Source organism: Myotis myotis, unplaced genomic scaffold (assembly GCF_014108235.1).
Source record: "Myotis myotis isolate mMyoMyo1 unplaced genomic scaffold, mMyoMyo1.p scaffold_m19_p_9, whole genome shotgun sequence".
Lineage (NCBI taxonomy): Eukaryota > Metazoa > Chordata > Mammalia > Chiroptera > Vespertilionidae > Myotis > Myotis myotis.
This window is the reverse complement of record NW_023416401.1, coordinates 87,682,710-87,691,614: the sequence shown is the minus strand read 5'-3', so window position 1 is coordinate 87,691,614 and position 8,905 is coordinate 87,682,710. Positions and strand designations below refer to the sequence as shown.

The following is an 8,905-nucleotide window of genomic DNA, read 5'->3' as shown; positions in this document are numbered from 1 at the left end:
CAGGCCTGCCTGCTCCGCCTGGCCCTGTTCACACGTTGCTTACCCGAGTCATCCTTGGGCACAGCCCCGGTCCATCACCTCCTCCTGTGTCTCCCACCGCTTCCACAGGGCCAAGAAAGAGGCTCACACAGAGTTCAGGTCTGCAAGGAGCTGGTCCTCTGCTTTCAGAACCTTCGGGATCTCCACTTGCAATTGTTCCCTTCCATGACCTTCCTTCCCTACCTCCGGCATCTTCCCAGAGCACCTCATGCCTGCCCTCCAGCAGCAGGTTGTCTTTGTGGGCTTTCAGGGCAGCCTTCAGGGCCTAGTGGCCCTTCCGTGTTGGGCGCCGGGCCTGAGGCCTGCCCGGGAAGGCGGGTGGCTCCCCAGCAAATCACGCTGCACCAGGCGCACGTGCGCCCGCCCACGCCCTCCAGGCCTGCGCGGCTCCATGCTGTGCTCAGGGCCTGGGAGTTAAGCAGCAGGGTGGTCCTGATGCGGTAGAGCTGGGCCAGCATCAGCTTCCTTTGCTGGGCAGAGATCCCGGGGGGCGGCTCAGGCCGGACCCTGGGGGAGGTCCCTGAGGGCAGCTCTCTGCTCCTCCTGGAGGGCCCTTCGGGCTCCCCAGTCAGGCAGGTGGTCCTGCCCTCCATCTCTGATGGCTGGGAGCCACTGCCAGGGCTTGGTGCGCCCCCGCAATTCCAGCAGGGCCCAGCTTCGTGAGGGGAGCCCCGAGTCCTAGTGCCGGTGGCTGTGGCAGCCAAGCAGAGTTCCGACAGGCTGTGGCTGGGGGCTAGGGGCTGGGGGCGCCCCCTGGGTGGCGGTCCCTGCCAGCAGCTGCAGGAGGCTGGCCTCAGATTTGGACTTGAGCAGGTGGGGCAGGCGGGGCAGCAGCTGGACAGGGGTTGCGGTGGCGGAGGCGGGGTGAGGGCGGGGGTGAAGGGGCCTGTGGTAAATCTAGGGGCCCGGGCGCTGGCTCCACCACAGGGGCTGGGGTCGCTAAGTCTTGCAAGGAGGTGGGGGAGAGGGTGTCGTAGGCAGAGTCCATGGAGCAGGAGCGGCCGTCCCCGGGGCCCAGGGCCAGCAATTCGCTGGTCGGTGTGACAGATGAGGCGGTGGTACTGAGGGACATCTCGTCCGACTGGGTGCTGAAGGGGCCGCCCTCGAACTCGGGAGAGGAGAGCGTCTCCCCGGGATCCAGCACCACCATGGCCAGGGTCTCTGTAGAGCCGTCTGAGGCGCAGTGCTGGGAGTCCAGGCTGTTGCTGCTTTTGCGCAGGATGGTGGGGGAGCTGGCGGCGGAAGTGCTCCTCTCCTGACCCTCCTCATCTTCCTCCTCGTCCTCCTGCTCCTCCTCCTCCTCCTCCAGGCTCTGCAGGTGCTGCAGGCTGCCCGCATGCTCCTGCGCATGCAGATGCTGCAACTGGTTCTGGGCATTGTAAATGGAGTCCACCCAGCCCCGGCACAGAGCCTGCCCACTGGCCTGGAACGTGTAGGCCCCCACGGCGCTGTGGAACTCGTTCAGGTAGATGAGGAGGAAGGAGCCCGGGTCCCGCAGCTCCCGGCACACGATCTTGTCCACCAGCAGTGGTGGCCTGATGACCCTGGTCCCCTCAGCCTTCTTCACTGCCTTGGTCACTAAGAGCAGGTCTGTGAAGAGGAAGCAGGACACATCCATCTTGCTGTCCTTTCCCTCCTTCATCCTCAGGCTGCCCTCCAACAGCAGCTGACACGTCTCCTCCGGGGAGGCTCCAGGGATGGGCGTGGTCAGGTCCACGTGCAGTAATTCCTTCAGGAGCTTGCTACCCTCCACCACCTCGTAGGAGTCGATGCGGCTCACCACAGCCACCAGCTGCTGCTGCTCCTGTCACTGCATCATGCACGCGTTCACGTGGTGGATGAAGCGCTCCACGAGCTGATCATGGTGATGACGGCCTCCTTGGCACACGGCTTGTCCGTCTTCCTCAGCACCGACTTGAGCAGCAGCGGGTACTTGGTGAGCTGCTGGTGGGGCTTGGCGAGCATGTCGCTCAGCTTCAGCCGCTGGCACTGCTGATGCTTCTCGGCCCACGTCACGTAGGCCCGGAAGAGGTCGTTGTCACGCAGCAGGCTGCACATGTACTCCATGCAGCCCTCCTCCTCCATGCAGTACTGGATGTAGGGCTTGAAGAGGGAGCCGAACATCTTGAAGCCTTTGAGGAGGTCCTGGGCTGCAGCAGCGCCCGCGTGCGCCACTCCTTCTCCACCATCGGCGCCGGGGTGCAGGCGCGCCATCTCAGGGATGTTGCTGAACAGGAGCGGGGCGTGGAGGTGTCGGGACTCCTCCTCAGGGCCACCCTTCACCCGGGAGTCCCCGCCACTTCATTCACCCCCTTGGCCAGCGGGGAGTGCCCTCGGTGGGTCCGCTGCTCTGGGCACTGGGGAGGAGGAGGCAGCGGATGGTGAGGCCCTGAAGCAGGAGGAAGCCGCGGAAGGCAGGCAAGGAGCCCAGGACTCATGGCGCGCCCGCCGCCACCCCGCGTCCTGCTGGGGCCTGCACCCAGGAGTGCCATGGCTGTAGCAGGGCCACCGACTGGGCTTGGAGGTGAGTCCTCCATGCACAGGCCCAGCAGCCTGCCTGGTGTGGGTGGGGGTTTCAGGTCACCTTGAGGGAGGCTCCGGCCTTTCTCTGCTCCTCTCCTGGTGGAGTGGCGGGACTCCAGCACTGTGGTCAGAGGAGCCGCCCTCCAGCCCCCAGGCCGCTTCTCGGAGTTGGAAGTTTCGCCATTGGCCTCCGCCTAGGATGGGACCTCTGCACCCCCAGGGTGCATAAACACACAGGGCTTCCATCAGGCTTCACTGCTCCACCGGGAGCCCCGGAGCCATTAGGCTTCACTCCGCCACTTGGAGCCTACGCATGCAAATTAACCGCCATCTTTGTTGGTGGTTAATTTGCATATCATGCTGATTAGCCAATGGGAGGCGTAGCGAAGGTACAGTCAGTTATCCTTTTTGTCTATTATTAGATTAGATGATGTATAACAGATATTGTAAAAATTAAGTTATGAGATTTTTATTAAGCCATGTTTTACATACTGTTATATTGGTTGGTCTGCAGAAATACTGGTTGTGGGCTGCATGTGACCCACGGCCCGTGAGTTTGACATGCTTGATTTACACCATGGAATGCTCTGCAGCAGTAAGAATGAAGAATCTCTTACCCTTTGAGACAGCATGGAGGGACCTGGAGAGTATCATGCTGAGTGAAATAAGTCAGTCAGAGAAAGACAAGTATCACATGATCTCACTCATATGTGAAATCTAGGTAACAAAATAAACTGATGAACAGAGTGGATCCAGAGACATGGAAGCATGGAGCTTCCCCTCGGTGGGGGAGGGTGGGAGGGTGGAATATTATAAACCAAAGTCCTTGTATGCATATACGTATGGCCCATGGACACAGACAACAGGGTGGTGAAGGTCTCAGGCGAGGGGCGGGGGCGGGCTGGATGGGGCCAATGGGGGGAAAAGGGGACATATGTAATACTTTCAACAATAAAGAATTATTAAAAAATAAAAATATCCTGGACAGTTTTGCTCAGTGGATAGAGTATCGGCCTGCTGACTGAAGGGCCTCAGGTTTGATTCTAGGTCAGGGCACATGCCCAGGTTGTGGGTTTGATCCTCATTAGGGGATGTGCAGGAGGCAGCCGATCAATGATTCTCTCTCATCATTGATGTTTCTATCTCTTTCCCTCTCCCTTCCTCTTAGAAATCAATAAAAATATTTTTAAAAAATAAATAAAAACAGCTTTATTGAGATATAATGCACATGTCCCAAAACTCACCCTTTTAAATTATACAAATCAGTGGTTTCTATTATATTCACTAAGATGTGCAACCATTATCACAATCTTAATTTAGAACATTTTTGTCCCCCAAGAAGAAACCTTGTACCTGTTAGCAGTCACGTCTCATTCTCTCTTTATCCCAGCCTCCTTCAACCACTGATCTGCTTTCTGTCTTTATAGAATTTCCTATTGTGGACAATTCATGCCAATGAAATCATATGACATGTGACCTTTTGTGACTGACTTCTTTCACTTAGCATCATGTTTTCAAGGTTCATCCACATTGTAATATGTATCCATGTTTAGTTCCTTTTTATGGTCAAGTAATAGTCTACTGTATGGATATACCACATTTTATTTATCCATTCATTAGTTGATGTATACTTAGGTTGTTTCCACTTTCATGAATAATGCTGCTGTGAACATACATATACTGATTTTTTTCGTGGATATTTGTTTTTATATTCCTTGAGTATGTACTTGGTAGTGAATCTGGGTCATGTGTGGTAGCTCTGTGTTTAGTGTTTTGCAGGAGAAAATACTCTTTAAGATGTGTTGATGATGTCATTTTGTCTCCCCTGTCATTTTCCTCTTTTCCTCTTTCATCTCCCCCACTCTCCCTTCCCTATCCTCTGCCCAGAGTGCAAGTCAGAACTTTGCCACTCCCCAGTTGTGTGATCTCGAGTAAGTAATTTGCACATTGCCAAGCCTTCATTCTTACTCCTAAGGTGAGGAGAAAAATGAGGTGAAATTATTTTTGTAAAGTGCTTCCTTAAGTGTATGGCAGTCAGTTGATGCTGTATTATTGCTGGTTGTATCTGTGAGTCTGTGTTGTAATACCCTTTTGATATAAGGATTATATATTGATAGGTGTGTAGACCAATTGCAAACAGTGTTGTGATGAAGATTCCTTACTTGTTTCCTCGGTAGGACAGAGGGCATGGACATCTTCACCTTGCTAGACTTTGCCAAAGGAATCTCTAAAGTGATTGCAGTGATATGTGTTCCCAAGAAAGTCCCTGTCACAACCACCCTTGCCAACCCTTGATAATGTCAGTGTTTTTTACTTTTTTGCCTATCTGAGGGTGTAAAATGGTGTCATCTTATGGTTCTGATTTGGGAGCCAGACACTTTACCTGGATTATTTCATTTAGTTCAAACAGACACCCTTTGAGATAGTCCTAATATTCTCCCTGTGCTACAGATGAAGAATCTGGCTTTGAGAGGTAAAGGGGTGGGCCCATTGGATATGAACTTGGGCCATCTGGCTCCATGCGTGAGCTCTCAGTCTTAGCTTTCCTCTGCCTCCCATGGAGCCTGGGGCTGGCAGATAAACATGAGAAAGACCTCAGGGTGACTGTTTAAGACCATTAAGAAATTTAAGAAACATGTTCATCCTTTCATTCAACAAATATTTATTGAACATCTACTCTATGCCAGGCTCTACAAACAAAATAAAGTCCCTGTCCCTGGGGCTTATAGTCCAGCGGGGGAGACAGTCTTTATTTAATCTGTAATCACACATAAACACTATGAAGAAAAATAAAGCAGGTTAAGGGGCTGGACAGCGATGGGGGCGATGTTTCTGTTGGATGGTCAGTGGAGGCTACTCAAGGACAGGGCATTTGTAAGGAGACCTAAATGAAGCGAGGGGGTGATTCAAGAGTCCACTTGTAGCCAGAGCTTTCTTGGAGGAGGGAACAGCATGTACAAGGCTTTGAGGGGGAGCCTGATTGGAATGTTTGTGGAACAAGGAAGCTGCGGTGAGCAGAATTCTAAAGCTGACCCCCCAAATCCTCACTCTTTGGTTATTCCCAGTTATGAATCTAGGTGCTTCTGTAAAGGGACTCTGAATTTGTAATTCAAGTCCCCAGTCCGTTAACCTTAAGATGCAAAAAAGAGGCAGGTGTGCCTAACCTAATTAGGTGAGCCTTTTAAGATCAGGGAGTTCTCTCTGGTTGGAATCATGAGAAATATTTGATGTGCCATTGCTGGATAGAGATAACAAAGGGAGCCATGTGACAGAGTGGCCTGGAGGAGCTGAGAGATGCTTCCCCCCCGTCCCCCCACCACCAGTTGGGCTGAAAGCCACCAAGGAAATGGGGACTACAGTCCTATAACCACAAGGAACTGAATTCTAACCAATACAGAAATGAGCTCAGAAGAGAGCCCTCAGCTCCGGATAAAAGCACAGCTGGCTAACACCTTGATTCCAGCCTAAGATACAGCCATGCTGTGCTGGACTTCCAACCTACAGAACTGTGAGCTAATAAATAGGTGCCATTCTTAACTGCTACATTGAATAATTTATTGATACAGAGGCCATGTGGCTAGAACAGAGGATGAAAGAGGGAAAAAGTGCAAATGAGGCCTAAGAGGTAATGAGCCAGATCCTACAGGCCATGTAGGCTGTGGGGAAGACTTGGCATTTATGGAGAGGGACACAAAACCATCATAAGCATGTGACTCTCAGACCTTCTTGCCCTCTGCTCACACACTTGCCTTCTCTCGTTCTCCATCCTGCCCAGTGTTCATTCTGCCACCACACCCCACTTCCTCCTATTGATCTACTGATGTGTGCATGTGAATTCGTTAGAACCCTGTTGATTGTGAGTGATAGGAAACCACAGAAACTATTTGATTCCCAAATCCATGGACTTCAGGCTTGGCTGGATCTAGGGGCTCAATTATTACTTTCAGAAATCTGTATCTTTCTATCCATCCACTTTGCTTTCTTTTGTGTTGTTTTATTCTCAGGCAGCTCCCCCCAGATGGTGGCTAAGATGATCACCAACAGTGTGAGCTCACATCCTGCCATCTTAGCAGTATGAACAGGGAGACCTCACTTTTTCTAAAAGTTCCCCTCAAAGTCATGGGATGACCCACATTGGTGCACCTTGGATCATATGACTGCTGCTGAGCCAATTGTAAAGGCCAGAGGGAGGAGAGGAAATTCAGTGGTCAGGGCTCAGCAATGGACCTGTTCCTGGCTGTGGGTGCAGGGTGGGGGCTGGAAGCAGGGGGCTTCAGGCCTACCTTGAAATTCCCTGGACTGAGAAAAGGGAGGGATGGTCCTTTGGGGCTCATTAGGGGGTCACTAGGGTGCTGTGAGTAGCAAAAGAGCGAGCAGATGCTGGTGGGGCAAATGGGTACTATGGGTGCCATGGGTGCCTGCAGCAAAGATACAGCCTCTGCCTGGAGATTCCAGAGCCTGACACTCTTCTGCTCAGACCATCGGGCCCTCATGTTGCCCTCATCGTCTCTGCATCCTATTAGATCTTGGCGCTGGCAGTGGGAGTTGTGGAAATACCACAGAACACTGCCTCTTCCCTGGTTGTTTACTGGAGAAATAAATAGAGAGACTCAGCTGAACAGATGCTTGCATCAGCAGAACAGTCCTGGGAGGCTCATGCAAGAGTCATCTTCATAAACAGACAGACACCGACAAGAGCAGCTTGCAAAGTCTTTCCAAGGCCCAAACAAACGAAGACCTGCAGCCAAACTTGAGGCCAGCTGGAAGGTCCCTAGCCAGGGAGGAGGAGCACCCTGGGGTGGGGGAGGGTTGAACAGGATGCTCAGCCCCTTGCCCGTGTGGAGGGTGGGGTGGGCACCCTTGCTGCACCTTCTCCTTGGTACTTTTTAAAGGCAGTATTAGACACAGGAATGGGAGGGAGGACAGATGTGCTGGTTGCTTTGGGACCATCCCCTCGCCACACACTTATAATCATTGTGCTTGTCCTTACAATGGCCTGCAAGGACATTATAAGTATCCCTCTTCCCTCCAGCAAACACCTCTAACTCCATCTCCTGATACCCTCCTGCTGAGGGAGCTGCTCCAGCCACTCGGCCTTCTTGCTGTTGCTGAAATACACCTGCCCAGGGTCTTTGCACCATTTATTTTCTCTGCCTGCATACTCTTCCCACACATCGTCCTGTGGCTTGCTCCCCCATTTCCTTGGCACTTCTGAGACAAAGGACTTTGGTGTCAGGCTCAATTATGCTGCAGTAACAAACAGCCCCAGCTCTCCATGTCTGGGCACAACGAAGGTTCATCTCTCTCTCCCTCATGCTACATACATAATGCCATCAATGGGAGGCTCTGATGGTCACTCAGAGGCCCAGGCTGACCGAGGCTCCATCTCTGTGTTCTCATGGTTGCAGTGGCAGTGGCCGTAGGAAGGGATGTGGTGAATTACTTAGTGGCAGTGGCTACACTCAGAAGTGCCACCTATCACTTACATTCACATTTTGTCAGCCAAAAGTTGCATAAGTGGGAGTTGTCCCGTAGTCCCTGTGTGGAGGTAGCAGCAAATGAAGCAGTATCTTCTCTATCCCATGCACTGTTTTCTTCTAACGACCTTGAAAACCATGCACACCTGCTCTGGGACTGTTTTGTTAATCCTGCCTGTAGAGGTGGTGCTGGAGGCTGGGCAACCTCTTGAACTGAATTATTTCATTACCATTTAGCATCCCTGCCGGGTCCCAGGACTCAGGTTTATTCACCAGTGCCTGCTTTTCTATTGAGCAAGTGTGTTTCGTTAAGAAACACTACCATCAATTCAGACCTTCTCAGTTAACTCATTAGCATGTTGTCCAGACAAGGTAAATTCAGGAAAATACATGGTAGGGAGGCAGGCTGTGGGTCTGGAGTCACTCCAGGTCTGCCACCTATGATGTTGGTATATTCTTCCTTCTTCTGTGCCTTCATTTGTTCCTTGTAAAGGATGGGTTAGCATTTTAGAAGGTGCTATTGACTGCCTCCCTCCCCCAGTTCTCCTTGCTGGCAAAGCCCAACTCCCACCATGGAAGATGAACCCTCCAGCTAGCTCCTTTCTAGGGAACCATGGGGCTCAGTGGAGGCCTTATGCCTCAGTCCTGGTAGGTGACACCTGCGGGCCTTTGTGCCATCAGCTTAAGGAAAAGGCATCCCTCCCTAACGAAGAGAGCAGGACAGGAGTGCACACTGCCCACAAGGATGTTGTCACATCTGCAGGACACCTGGAGCTGCAGCAGTGTCTGTGACCATGCGGGGACAGGCTGGCCTGCAGCAGCTGGGGAGCAAGAAGATGGAAAGGGCCTGGGTCCTTGAAGAGGTC

The 8,905-nt window shown here is 52.3% G+C and overlaps 1 pseudogene; it reads right to left on the bottom strand.

Moving 5' to 3' along the window:
• Positions 1-245: 245 nt before the first annotated feature.
• On the bottom strand, positions 246-2,893 carry LOC118662507 (annotated as a pseudogene).
• Between the last annotated feature and the right edge of the window lie 6,012 nt (positions 2,894-8,905).